Here is a 15,443-nt window from a genome sequence, read left to right on the forward strand (position 1 = left end):
CTAAAGACCGCATTCAGTGGCGTGCTTTGGGAGAGGCCTACTTCAAGCAGTGGACTGCTATAGGCTGATGATGATGATGACTTACATTTACATAGGTAGGTAAGTACTTACCTACATTTTAAAAATACTATACTTACCGTTACCGATTCATATTGGCTTTTTAACGGATTTTTATTTATTTATTTATTTATAAGTGGGCAATCTAAACAACAGCCTGTATTATCTGTGACGGTGGTTTTACATCTCCCGAATCACTAGCCGAATCCTGAACAAGCACCATCTATTATTTTAATCATCAACTACTTAGTTATCTAGACACTTGCACTTATAACAATGTAAAATTTTACCATCATCAAGTTTGGTATCGTATCGTATACTAGCGTTAATAAAAGTTCGTAGTGTTTTCGCTAGATGTCGCTTCAAAAGGATCGTGTTTTCTACCTGCTCCGTTTGACAGCGCAGCGCAAGCGTAGTTCAAATTCATCCGCCATATTCGTCGTGTCAGACGAAGTGCAGTGCGCGGCTGTGATATTTTTTTAACGTAAAATTGCAATTTAATAAGACAACGAGTCATAAATGGTGCTAATAATGTGAAGACAACTAAACAAATATTCGATAAATTGAATCTACAAATGGATATTCGGTCGGTTTGTTAGAAAATAAACGTGTGATCGAACTGTACATTTGTGTTTATCATAGCAGGTTAACAGTATCGTCATTGTTGTATTGTTTTTATTAAATTCCATGCTATTGCCGGTGCCTATGCTTGGTGTTATTATGCAAGCTAACATAACAGTGACCTTGGTGCTTCGTGACGATGCCCGCGGTGCTTTTTGAGGTTAAAATGCAGCTTGGATTGTGAACGAGTCCGCGCCGAGCCATCAGGTTAGTGGGAGACATGTTTTGACTGTTTATCATCGCAACTGATAGTTTTAAGTGTTTGCTTTATCTTGTCCTACATTCCGGCAGTGTGTTATTGCCCAAACCGGACTAAGGAAACATTCGGTCCTTCGATTACAAGTAAATATTAGTTGTAAACAAAGTTGCCTGGATGTGGAATGCTCCCGAGTTTAATGTGGTAGTAATCATTGTGAATTGGTTGGTGGGTGCAGTGCTCTCGTAGCGGCAAGATGCTCGGGCCGCGCCGCGCGCCGGGAATGCAGCCTTACCACAGGAATTACAAACAAAATAAAGTGAATCAACAAAACTTCGGGACGTGCCTTTTATATCCTGTATACTCATGCCAACAACAAAAACCATTAACCTACCGAATTACCTACGTTACGGTGACTCGTATCGTAAGTAAGTAATCGTAAAACTTCAAGTTTACGATCAGAGTTAAGTAAAGACTACCGATAAATCGAGAAATCCCTGTTTGAGAGGTAGAAGTCTACCTAACAGAAACAGTATTAAAGCCATAGGATTATTTCAATTTACAAAACAAATAGGATGAAGGGCCAAATATTAAAGCAAAGTACTTCGGTAATTACCTACAAGGAAACAATTCTGCATTAATGAATGAGATATATTATGTAAAAACAAAGTTAAAATTTTATCGTAACAAAATCTCCGAAGCAAACCTGGAAGCAATAAAGATAAAGTTATCTGAAACTTGTTTCAAAGATAAGTTAGTCAATGACGGAATTTAACGAATCCTATCATCACAATCCTCCCGCAATACGTAAAGCTGTGTTTAATCAATATCCCTATCATGTTGGCAGAGGTTTCAAGAGATAGGCTGCTATTTGAACAGGAGCACTTAGTGTAACCTATGTTTTCCACTAGCGTTATCTTTGCGAGACGATAAACACTATCTAGATAGTTAAGTACTTACCTACAGCATGTGAATGTTTTATGGTTGATGACCGTTGATGTGATGTCATGCCACATAATGCGTCTACTCACAACTCCAATGGCAATATTGATTTTGTCGAGGATCCAGGTTAGGACAGTCCAGTTATCATATAAAGATACCCTAAATAGGGCTTTATGATGTGACTTTCAAATGATCAATGTAGGTAAGTTAAATGCAAGTCAATTCAGATGTTACCCAATCGAACATCAATGCCAATCAAGAAATGCATTAGACCTATTGACATAAAACTAGTACCCAAGAGATACAATATCAAGTAGTCTATAAGGTCCAAGGTCCTGAATAATTATGATTCTGTGATTAGTATTAAATGATACACATAGGTACATACATAAGCATATAATGCTGCATATTGTTGATAGATAATGAGTTGCATATTATGTATGTTGGCGCCAGTTAGAAGTCACATGTATTGAAGTATTGACAAGTCAATACATTTAATGCCAATTTGTGGGACCATCTGTTTGTGTTGTGGCCACCTGAGTCGACACATATGATTGGACTCGCACGACCTTTGCCCTTGACGGTATGTGGTTGATATGTTTTAGGCATCTCTTGATGAATCACTTCGATAGTTTTATAAATGACTGTACGCTTCTCTGGTAATGAACTCCCTGGTCTGCAATCTCTAACGAGGCTAGTGGCTTGCCAATCCCACATGTATAGCGACACAGCACGGATGCGATTCATTAAAACCCCCTAGGTTTCCGTTTTAACCTGTTTTAAATGCTATAATTACGTGCTTAGCCGGCAAACTACGAAATGTTGGATTTTAATACGATCTAATGAGATGGATTCTGTCTCATAGCTTAGCCAGACAAGAGCAAGAGCATGTAACGAATCTAATTGCGGTACGTAAATTGATTTCTATAGCGAAGTTTGCAACGAACGCTTTCAGTCCCATTAGCGACAAGTTTACTGTTGTAATCGCGTGAAGCGACGGCGATCCATCTGTGTCGATGCGCGCCGGACACCGTGAGGGAGATTAATCACGAACTGGCTTGAATAAAGGTTCGGATTCTGCAAACTTCCGGCTTGCATATTGATACTATTGACTTGACCTGGCCTGGAGAGAAGTTATAATTATGTAGGTACATATATATATTTGTAACATACCAGTGGGATGATTCAACAGAATGTAATTTGGTGTTATTATAATAATTTGAGGATAATAGATTAAGGATTCCACTTATCCTTGTGCAACACGTTCAGAGAGGCAGAGTTGCTAAATTGTTTCTACAAAATCCGCACGGATGTTACTTGATCGTCGACCGATGAACCTCGTAATTATTCGGCTCCAACAGCGACGACGCTAGGTGAAAGGCTAACATCACATGGTCCTTATTTTTTGTTTTAAATTGTTGGTCTGGCCTAGAGATTAATATAGTTTGTACCGTCAGTATTTTTATGACCTTTGATTTCCGTGAAGCGTTGAGGGTCCAAATTGTTTGCGATTAGATTACATTACATTGCGTTTTTACAATCTTTAATTTTTACCCGACTTCGAAAAGGAGGAGGTTTCCAATTCGTCTGTATACATGTATTTAAAATAAAATTAATAAAGAATACTCTAAAAACCAAAATTTAACCGATTATTTTAATATTATGTTGTAAAAATATCGGAGAGGTTTAACCCCAAATAAAAAGAGATGCACCTTGCTCTTTTTATTTGGGGTTAAACTTAATAATGGTCGCACTTCACTACCAGACTCCTGCAGTCAGTTTCTTGTTTAAAACCAATTACTACAGTATCATATTAACGGACAAGTGAAAGTATATAATTACTAGCAGATGAGTAGGCAACAGAGTTATTGGTGTAGACAAAACCACGAGTTAAAGCGGCAGCGGCGATAAACGGTGTCGTTTTTGTGATCAAAAAGAAAACACGTGAGAACAAACGTGGTATCGAAGTTTATCCAGATTTGGTATGACGGGATAAAATGGTGGAACTGGTTTGAGCTCGTTAAGAACGCGCCTCGGAGTCTCACACTGCGGGATAAAAACCAGCCTGGGACAGCCACTTGTTTCGGACAATGCTCGTGATGACACTTGAATGCATTTTACCATAACTCTTGTTTTGTGCCCGGAGGAAGGAATTCTTATCTGCCCTCTATTGAAATTCTTATCCTAGTGTAACGTAGAGCACAATTGAATGCGGTTGCCAAGGAGAGTTTTTAAGAATGGAAGGTTCGAATATGTTGCACTCGCAAACATAATCGCTCTTGTCGCAAGGGCAAACTAATTGGACAAGACTCACGTCATTTACATTGCAAATATTATTTTGGCTCACAAGAAACAGTTATTTTTATTGCCATGTGTGCAGTAAAAATTCACAGAATCTTACCGTTCGCTGTTATTTCTTTGTAATGCGGAGTTGCATGAAAGAACCATTGTTTCGCTTTGAAGGTCATGCGAGATAATGGCTACTAGTACCCACCCAGTTACAAGTCGAGCGCTGTTGCGAAAAAGCCTCTGAGAAGGCTTTCGAAGTTAGTACTGTAACTGTAAGCCATTAATTATTTCGGTACAGAACTAGAGCGTAGTCAGGAAGCACATTTCCTGGAGCAATGCGCGCTCGGAGAGGTTAGATTTTAGCACTAGGCCGCCTGTGCGCCGGCTGGCAGGACGACGACCTCTAATTACCTATGCACTCGGTCCCGCTGCATGCAGAGCAATGTTCCAGTAAAATTCAGTATAACAAGGCTTTATTAAGCCCTTGGCGCCAACTGAGGTTAGGGGCCAATGCCTGGGCTTACTCACAAACTTGATAATCATTCCGTGGAGACAGTCGCTGCCTTTATTTCTTTAATGTTCGTATGTAATAGGGAAGTCGATATTTTCGCTAACACCGCACTTAAAAGTTTTTATGGTACTTAATGGTTTCCTTTGCCAATCACTTGCGGTACTTTTATTACAATAATTTTATATCCAATGCTAATTATTTCCCGATGTAATTTGTTATATATATTCATGTGATTAACAGTACAATATCTGAACCGGCATAGGACTCAAGTCATAATGATGATTGGGTCCTAGAATTTCTAGTATGAATCTTCTTCGCTCATCTACACTGTGCTGATACTAAGTACGATTGCATCAGCCCGGTGCAGTATAGAGTATCAACACCGGATGAGCTTGCCGAAGCCACTCGACGCCAGCGAGTCGCAACGCCACCTATATGTAAAGTATCCTCTGAATCACTTTTGCGAATCAATAGCGTCCGAATTGTCCGAAGCCATTCGTGGGCCGTTTTTTGTTACATCGATTCTGTAAATCGATAGTCGATTTGGACGATTAATTCGGATGACTCATTGAGATGGCCTCCTTGGATAACGTGGATCGGAGATTGTGTAACAGTTACGCCTGCTCTTAATACTGACAGTCAGATCAATTTACGTATTTGAAGAGCTGCAGAGTATTCATCACATGGATGTACTTATGTATTATTCTTTTATTGAAAAAGAATTTCGGTCTTCTAAACAGAGGGTCTGTCTATATGTGCAACCAGTGCAACGGAAGTCGCGACATTGAAAATAATGCATCTACCCACTGTCTGGTATCTACCCAAAGACGTGTGAATGTCTGCTTATAATCAGGAGCAGCCAATTATGTTTTGGATAAAGATGTAAAAAGTGACCAGTTTGGTAAAAGTGAAATGGTAAATTATCGAAGTTTCTCCGAGGGCGCCGTGCTCAGGTGTGATCGCGGCTGCTATCAGGCAGGTTCCTATAAAAGGCTCTGCACATAATTTCCCGTTAGCTGTGTCACACTCGCTAATATTTGGTCTCCCATATGCGTCGCAGCCTCCTCCGGCCTGAGAAAACGAGGTAATTTACAATATTTACCCGCAATTATGGCGAGTAATTTTCGGATTTATGGTGTAGTTAAGCCCTAATTACTTGTCGTAGTCTAGTAGCAAGTCAGCGGAGAATCGGAGATAATTATGTCTTGGTTTCAAAAGCATTGGCCTTTTATATGGCTGCGGATGAAATGAAAAAGCTTAGACCTTTTCAAGGAGCGTGTAATAAGTCTTATTACATGCATGCGTACACGCTTCACAAACCTGTCAATAACCAATAATTAATGTCAAGTTTTCCATATTCATATCGATCTAAAATCAATATGATATATATCTATAGGCATGGGTTAACCTTAGCTACCGATTATTTTTTCTGAATATGTTTACGGTGGGGTCCTTATTATGTATTTAAATATTTCGCTATCTTCAATTTAATACTTCGTGTCTCGTATCTTGCTGGCTATCTTATAAATGCAATATTAAACACGTGGTGCAACTGGACTTAAATACAGCAATTTTCCCTGAGTGTGAACATGAGTTAAATTACGAGGTACCTATAGAGCCAGTTTCAACTCTACAAGTTTTTGAATCGAACCATTGGTCGTGATGTAAGACTTTCAAATTAAGGCAATTTTGCGTCGTCCCTTTACTTACCTAGGTCTTGTTAAAGGCCTGTGCAGACGAGAGGTATACATATATCAACCCCAAATTTATAAGAGATCTACATCCATAAAAAGTCTTGACGGTAAAAGTCCCTCGTCTGCGCAGGTCTTAAATACGTCTGTTATTATTAGGCGAGTGTCGCTGGAGCACTCAGGCGCATCGCGGTCCTGACCTTGACGAGGAAAGATGCCCGCCGCTTGCCATGGCCCCTCACAGTGGTTACCGAGCTATTATCGTAAACGCCTCACTCCTAATAAATTGTATGTTCTCGACCAATTACTGACACTTGCTTGTACTTTAGAACTAAGTTTTTTATCTCGAATATTGAAAGACCTACGTTTTTCAAAACCTTGATGAAAGTTCACTTACATTTCGGGTTGCACTTCATATTATTGTTTGACATGTAGGTAGCAGCCTTAGGCCCAAGTAAATATATGTCACCATGTTTCCTAATTTTGTAGGAAACTACCATACACATCCTAACTAATATTATAAATGCGAAAGTAACTGTGTCTGTCTGTCTGTCTGTCTGTCTGTCTGTCTGTCTGTCTGTCTGTCTGTCTGTCTGTTACTCTTTCACGCCAAAACTACTGAACGGATTTGAATGAAATTTGGTATACATATGGTCTAGACCCTGGGAAAGAACATAGGCTACTTTTTATCCCGGAATTCCCACGGGAAAACTTTTTAAGGCGAAGCGAAGCGCGCGGGAACAGCTAGTATACATATAAACATCAAATACTTATTTAAAATACTCATATCTCATGTTCTAATGTGTTCCCCTGTATTATTCTAGTCTGGACACTTAATTAACTATTCACAATAAATCTCCGTAACTTTACATGTTATTCTTTACATTTCACTTCACCTGAATATTTAGCCGTAAAACGTAAAACATTCATATTTCCTGCTGAGCTGTCACATTAGCAGGCGCGTTGTGGTTGTGTTATAGTTTACTGCGTTTGCGACGTTGCCACGTTACTCACCTGATATTTGTTCGAGTTATGGTGTGGTATGTCATTATAATACCACAAATTCATAGATATTGCACGTTTTACCCTACTGGAAAGAGTTTTAGCACATCGAAGACTAGCCTTATCGCTATGATTCTTGGAGTAGGTAGTTTTGTGACTATCTTAAAAATTTCATCATCAAATACTTTAGCCTTAATATGTAGGTAGGTACATTTGAGTGAACTGGATCCTCTACTATGTTTTCTGATTCCAGCACTAAAGGATCAGTAGGTAAATAACTATACTATAAATAATGGTCTACAAAAGTTGACCTGAATGCATTTGAAGCGCTTGCTTCAATATCACGTGTCAGATTACAGTTCGACGCGAGTTGGTCCTGCGAGCGAGATAAGCCCCGCCATTGAGACAGCTGCACGGCTTATCTACAATGTTAGGTTTTAAATTATATAACTAGAGTTCAGCCTAGTATGGCAACACAAATATTATTGATGAATCTACCCACTGGCTCATGGGATGGGAAGTTACTCGTAAAGGAAACAAAAAACATCGTCTCTATAATTTATAAATACATTCGAGTCTTCCGCAAGCCGATCCGAAACCTATAATAGCATCGATCGAACGGACACTGTTTTCTTATTTGCGGTCAGATAGCGGCGACAAATCAAACTATTTGTTTGGTTCATTTGTATGTAGGTCGTCCGTCTCACTTCGATACCTACGTTTATCACATCAGTCTTTATGTCAACACTAAAAGCTCAATTAACTCAACATCACGCACGAACGAATTGGTCTTTCGTACCGGGTAACGGGTTCTAAAGGCAATGCATATAAGCAATTTACAATAACGGACCCCTGAATAGAGAGGCCTCCGTGCTCTCCGCTGCTACTCGTAAACTTACCAATGTTTGAATCGCTGAGGTTTACGATGATTATACCTTGGTGAACAAAAAACAAGACAGGATGCTACTGCAGACTAAAGACCTTGATATTAAAATCCCCATTCAACTTCACCGCTAATAACTAGGATTAAAAGGGAATGCGCATGTTTCGATAGCAAGGCAATAACTTGCGGGCAGTAAAACTTGAAAAAGTAATTTCGTTCCATCTGGAGTAAGTGTTTCATTTTGTCGATTACGTCTTTCACGGAGTAAAGCGAGCGCGTTTAAAAGAGGAATCACATTTGAATGTACATACAATACACACGTTTATTGAAGTGTCGAGAGTGAATTGGCCACTTGGGGAGATGAAAGGTCCATCAATACGATTTAAAATGAAGTCTCCAATTCAAGTACAGGCCATTGTGCTCCCGTAAGAGCTATTTTTAAACCAACATTTTATGTTCTTTTTCTGTTATCAAGTGCTATAAAAGTTTTATGAAAGTTGATTGCAAGAAATTTTGTTGGCTTTACATTGAATAAATTCAACACATACCTTTGAATCAGTTGTTATGTTAAAATACGTAGAGTAGAAAGCGGCGATCATCACTACCAGCTGGAAAGCGTCTTACACTACGTTTGCCTGTTCGTGGTCTACACTCGAGACCACATAATATGCTCTAAAGGTCATCGGTTCTTCGGCAAATGTGACCAGCCCAATGCGTCGACGAAATCAACATTATCTCCCTTTTATTTGTAAACCTTTTGTAAACTGTACTCCACTGTCTTGAACTAATTAATCTTTTAGCTGCCAGATTACAATGATGGATGTGACAAGCCATGGTAAACACCATGGCTGTTCGGTCAAAGTCAACAGTCTTTACTTTCGATTTCGGGCCATGATATGCATCATAATCTTCGCCTACGCAGTGGCTCTTGACCACACAACTTGAACAGATCATCTAGCTGGGCCATGGTTACTGACCAGGGTCACTGGATGCCCCGATAACGACCCACATACATATTTTTATGCACATTGAAGTCTGTTTTATATATTTTTAGCTCTGCTTTTATGGTCATTGAACAATTTTGACTTGGTTTTTATTTATAATCATGTGAAATATTATTTAAATACTTCAATCCATCTCTTTATTATGTTTATTATCGTCATAATACATGACGATCTAGTACCTACTAACCATGTTCAACATAATTTAAAGCTCCATATTTTTCGAGCACCGTTAATTTCCAGCATCGATGAATGCTTTAGTCAATCTTCCAGACCATATAATTAGAGCATATCGAGGTTAGTATATCAAAAACAGTATTAAGTCAAACGCAGACACTAATTTATTACACGAATGCATTAAGATAATGAATAGCATTTTGTCTCGACGAATTAACTGTATCGAAATTAACGAGATAGTCGGCCAACTAATCAAGTCTTGTCTCAACAACGTTATAATAATGCAAGTGAAAATAATACTGACCGTCATATATGTAAAAGTAGGTTGTGACATGGACACCTATGATGCGGTTGGATCGATTTCAAGGTCTGCGGTTTACGGATATGTACCGGTTTTTCGGGACTTCGCAGTTATTTTCAATTTCGCTCTACTTCGGCTTCCTCGGCGGAAATGTATTTACAATAAAAAAATCGACAACCTGTGGATTACATACTTTAGACAAACCACGGTAATTTTTTAATGTTGTTTTTAAATCGTGGGCCAGCTTACGGAAATGATCCTTCGAACCGGATTCATAGCTTTGTTTCGTGTGGCTGCAACAAACCAGAAATGTTTATGATCCAGTGACCGAGTGTCCGGCACTGCTCTTAACTCACCGAACTTGTATCATTATCTCCTAGAACCCCATTAAGATCCGTATCTAAACTGAATTACTAGGAACAGTTTTTGTAACGTATTTTGGCTTTAGACTCAAAGGTATAAGAAATATATTGAAATGGATTGATTAATGATTTTATTACATCTGAGGGAGGCGTGTCATTTTTAAATTGTGTTTATTATATAGTTACATGTAATATGATGCATTAAATCGTATACATGTACGATAAACGAATACGCTTTGGAGTACGTTGCAAATTGGAAATCCAGAGCATATGGAGGGTGGTATGTATACTTGTATAGGAAGGAGTGTTCCTAGATTTTTATAGTGGAAAGTTGCAATTTTCCACATAATATAATTTTCTAAGAATTTAAATCCAGTAGCGAATAAAAATTTACTGCTTATTTTACTAACCTGTATTGTATCATACCTATTAATCCAATAAACCTTACTTGGCGATTGCGAAATTCTGTATGACAATTATTAAAAGGTTGCATTTTGATGTGTGAATTTTTTGTCTCTGGGTCAGTTTCATTATTATTTTAAACGCTTAATTTTCGACTGCAATATTTTTTGTGTCTACTTAAGCTTTGGGCTGTCGTCTTTACATAAATTGAATTCAGAAATCGCGTCCATGGCCGATTTATTGTTGCCTTTATTATTTTCTTCATCGAATCTGATATTTTTTATCGAGGTGTGTTTTAAGAATAATTTTACCCGAAATGACTTCATCTTTGTCGTCGCCGTGCAATTTATAAGAAATTTTGGGCGTCTCATGTTTATTAAAGGCTTTTAGCGAAAAGGCCGCCCGTTGTATGTCTTTACCCGTTTTGGGATTCAACTAAAATTTTCAGGGCTTGATTGGTTTTTATGAATTCTTAGTAGGAAGGTCGTTGGCAGTATTTTAAAATGCATCTTCTTGGTCTTAACATTAAACAGAACAAAAACAAATACACATGATGTAGGTAGGACTCGTATTATATCATTGCGTTGTACATGTTGTACAGATATAAATTAGAAGTTTGTTCACAAAGCCACATCATCGGGTAAACTGTGTGTTGCCGCTTTGATGCAGACGTTTATAGGACTGTAAAACGGTGGAACGTTTTTATTCGCCGGTGGCGATGGCGGGTTGCTTTCCCATTGGCCATTTGCCTCACGGTGGCTGTTGTATTAAATCGTCGGTGTTTGCTCCGGGAATAGTTTATTTCATCGGGTTTCGAGTTCGTTGGACCCGCGTCCATTCAGGGTGGTCTGCTGTTTGCCACGCTCGTCTAGTTTTATAGTTGACAATTTCACGGTTGATCGAAATACATCATAGAGTAAGGTGACATGGCATGGCTGCATGCGTTCGTGTGACGCAGGCTGAGGCAACGTGTTGTTATCGTGGTTTTAGGTTGCACATTGGTTCATACTCAGTGTGCTGCACTCTGGTGTCGTAATTAGACACCGCTTGTGAATCACTTATCAAAACGAACGCATGCAGAATGACTACCTACTTGGTACTTGATTTACCTTTATTTTTTCCAGGGAAAAAAGATCATCATCAGTGGACAATATCTTCCATTGCTGGCCTCTCTCAATAATAATAATACAAAAAATTAAGAATTAGTTATAATAAAGGAGTTGTACTAGTGAGAAACATGACGTCGCGATGCTAGCGTAATTATATTTTACCAAACGATAGCTATTTGCTGAAGATCTTTGAAGAATCTGGCTGGGATCGTTCTCTCAGCAAGAATGTTTGTTTGATTTTGTGTTCGGAATAATGATAACATTACGAATTCCTATTTACAACACACTGAATAACATTCAAAGTATCTACACAGTCAGTGCCGTACGAAACCAACTGATATTAATGTTATCCAGCCATGTGAACATTAACACCTTGTTATGTTTTGTCTACATTTTTACTGTTGATTCCAGCAGAACAGAACAGTACCTAATGTACCACCACGTAAATTAGCAATGTATAATCCAGGCTGCACTGATTATCTGTCAAAAGTGACGTAACTTGTATGGATTGCTTAGGGTGTTTTTAATATCGTGCAGATTATTGCGCACGCGGGATTGCCCCGCACGCGTGACACTCGCAAGGGTCTTTTCGTTCAGGTATTTTTTTGTAATACGCGGAATATGCACGCGGGACGCGGGAAAATGACGCGCAATCCGCGTGCGTGATCTAATCCGCACAATGTTAAAAACACCCTTAAGGATTGTGTCGGTGGTGGTCAAGCAGCAGATGTTCTAATAATTTACCTCATTGCTAAGTCAGATTCGTAGGACCGTAATTTTTAACCAGATTTTCTATTTCTGCTCACCGTCTTACGATTCGCTGACGTCTTGAAGTCTGATATAACAGATATTAGCAACAGGTAGAGCTGCGGTTAGCAATTATTACAACATGTTCGTCGGTTTGATCTCGACCTTGCTCTGTTTATTAATCAGTAGTAGCGTGCACGACTGCATAGATATTTGAACGACAGCCATTGTGGCCAGTAACAAGTTCAGTACAAGTTGTAAAGGACAAGTTAAACGATTTCCTTATAGACAATTTGTTGTTCGGCTGGTGATTTGAATGCCGATTTTATTCCATTGGTTGCTAATTGGGTGTTTCGAAAGCGTTGAACGGTCCAGTGTGATACGGTAGCAGGTGATTGGGTATTTGACAAATGATTACTGCCGGGATTGTTCTTGGTTCTATTACGGACACCTATACACTACTAATAGGTATATACACTATAGTTTATGTATTTAATATTAGGCCGTAGCACTGTGTAATGTTGTTTTACTAAAAGTACACACATTTGCGGACTTCTTTTCGTAATTGACCAATTTGATAATTAAAAAGAGATTACGGCATAATTTTCTATCCTTGTTTGGCACGAGGGTCACAGTCATCATATTGTAATTCACAAATAGTTTCTGAATCCAATGCAAATGCCTGTACCAATCCCCAATTTAACCTAAATTAAAACTTTAATTTGGGTCACATGAATCATCTAAACCCTTTTAGTTGGTTTTACTCTGAAAAATATCGATATAGGTATTGGTATCGATACCGGTTTGCTGTAATTAATGTAGTGGTGTAATTTAATGACGGCCATTAATAACTTGGCTGATTGTTTGTTTCCATTGACACCGACCGAGGTTGGCGAATTACGCGGCGTCACGCGAACTCAGATTAATAAATATAATTACGACTACAGAATAACATCTACTTAATTAATAAATATAATTTAAAAAATGTAAGCACGTACCGACAAAATTTATTTACGTTTCGTAAATTGACCGTTGTTGTTGTATTCGTTATGTATTATATTTGGGCCATAAAACTAACCTAAGATTACATGACGTGACGTTGTTAATTCAAAGGACTTAAGATTATATTCTACTTAGCTTGTATTTGCTAAATAGTTAGTTGTATACCTACTTCAGACACAGCTTGCATTTGCTAAATATACTTAGGTAAATCTAGTTGGCACATGCTAACCAAATTACTTTAGAATAATATTTTAAGAACCGGCTAATAATAATTCCGATGTACTTCCCACTAGCGCCACCTATGACTAGTAATTTAGTAAGACTATGAAGGAATCTTTGTGAATCTGTAATTCCGATACCGTCTGCGCATGAGCATGGAAAGTTATTAAATTACTGCATTCTTCGTTAATTGATTTGTATTGAGCTGATAGAGTTGAGAAATGGAGGTTTTAGAGGTCGTGAATGTCACGGATGTTGATGTATTGGTTCTAATGATAAGCATTTAAGTAGATGTTTACTGTGCTTTAAATGAAGTTTTTAGTATCTACTTATAACTATATCTGTTAATAGTCGATAATGTAAATTATTATGATAAATGGTTATTTATGTTTATCGCACACAAATCGTACCCTATCGTTAAACGTACCTACTAGGCATGTATATTAATTTTTATGGTAATAATAATAATAATGAGATGACAGCTGGACAGTCGTAATAATATACGTTTTTTCTTCCGTTCGAGAAATAGCTATTCCTGTCAAGTATTTACTGTAACAAACAGTTCAACTTATTTATATTAAAAAAATATAAAAGAGTGTTTCCGATACCGGGAATCGAACCCGAGCCTCCTGGGTGAGAGCCAGGTATCCTAGCCACTAGACCATATCGGATGGTGGTAAGATTGCCGAATATCTGAATCAGACTGAAGGGCGAGGCAAAAGATGAATCCATCAAATACCTTTCGCCATTAAAATTTATTATCTATAAATATATTTTTCTTTCCGGGTAAGATATTTATTCGGGTTGGATAATTTATCCGTTACGCAGACAACAAGTCCGTATCTGGGTAAGCCAGCATAATCTTACTTTTCATTATTTTAAACTTTATATGTATGTGGGTATTTTATTCGAAATAGTTAGAATTAAGTTGATTTGCTTAAGTAAAGTAGGTACCTATACTTAAGCGTATTTTAGTCACTATATCTAATTTCACCACTGACAATACTTGACAAACTTAAATAATTACAAACCTTTTTGCAAACAGTTCCAAACCCCGACCTCCAGATTGAGAAGCGAAAATTCCCACCAGTAGGTCATCGCAGGTCCACAAATAATTGATTAAGACGTAAAGTCCAACCGTGTGGTCCAATGTTATACAGCAGACACACCCGATAAAGCTGTAACTCCATCCTGGGATAAATACCAGTATGGGAACTGGGATGCTGGTGCCCGTTAGACTCTTGGTTTGGACTCGCGAAAGTATTGGAGACCATTATGTTATTCAGAAGAGATTTATTAGAAAATACTCTCACACGTAAATTAATAAATAAATAAATAATAAATAAATAAAAAAAAACCTAGATACTATTTTATTTTGCTATTTTTTCTAGGTATAGATACTATTTTATTTTGAAAACAAAGTCATCAGAAGAATTTAATAAATAACCGAGCGAACGAGTTTGGAACTCCGATGGCCAGAACAGCACTTTCTGTTGAGCAATCTTTTTTATTTATTAAAGTGTACATATATTTTATATAGGTTTTACAGTTAATGTCCCACAAAACTGTTTATATCCAGTTGTCTGTGGGATTGGGATCGCAGTCTCTTTAAATCTTCATCAGTAAGATCTCCAACTCGCCTGCCAAAGTGGAGCATTAGGAGGAAGACCAGGCTTGACAGGGTCCGTTGCTACCACAGATAACAAGTTGGCTGACCAAGTACAAAACCTTCAGACCCCTTAGCATGAATTTTCATCGCGAACGTGTAGTAGAATTCATCGAGTAATTTTGTATGAAAATATGAACAGCGCCCCTGGCGGTCGGTAGCAGAACTAAAATTTCCTACAAAATTCATCGAGTAATTTCACGTCACGTTCACGTTGAAAATTAATGCTAAGGGGTCTGGTCGCAACACTCTGGCCCTCTACGTA

At 38.2% G+C, this 15,443-nt stretch overlaps 1 protein-coding gene and 1 non-coding gene across 2 annotated transcripts in view; one reads left to right on the forward strand and one right to left on the reverse strand.

The window, feature by feature from the left end:
* Window positions 1-478: 478 nt before the first annotated feature.
* LOC105394631 (rho GTPase-activating protein 23) overlaps window positions 479-15,443 on the forward strand; it is a 277,190-nt gene continuing 262,225 nt past the window's right edge. Inside the window, exon 1 of the mRNA XM_048623383.1 lies at window positions 479-885. The gene's annotated coding sequence lies outside the window, so the exon portion shown is untranslated. The remainder of the gene's footprint in view (window positions 886-15,443) is intronic.
* Trnae-cuc lies at window positions 14,112-14,183 on the reverse strand. Its single transcript has one exon. It is a non-coding gene; the product is annotated as a tRNA-Glu (tRNA).

Source organism: Plutella xylostella, chromosome 10 (genome assembly GCF_932276165.1).
Source record: "Plutella xylostella chromosome 10, ilPluXylo3.1, whole genome shotgun sequence".
NCBI lineage: Eukaryota > Metazoa > Arthropoda > Insecta > Lepidoptera > Plutellidae > Plutella > Plutella xylostella.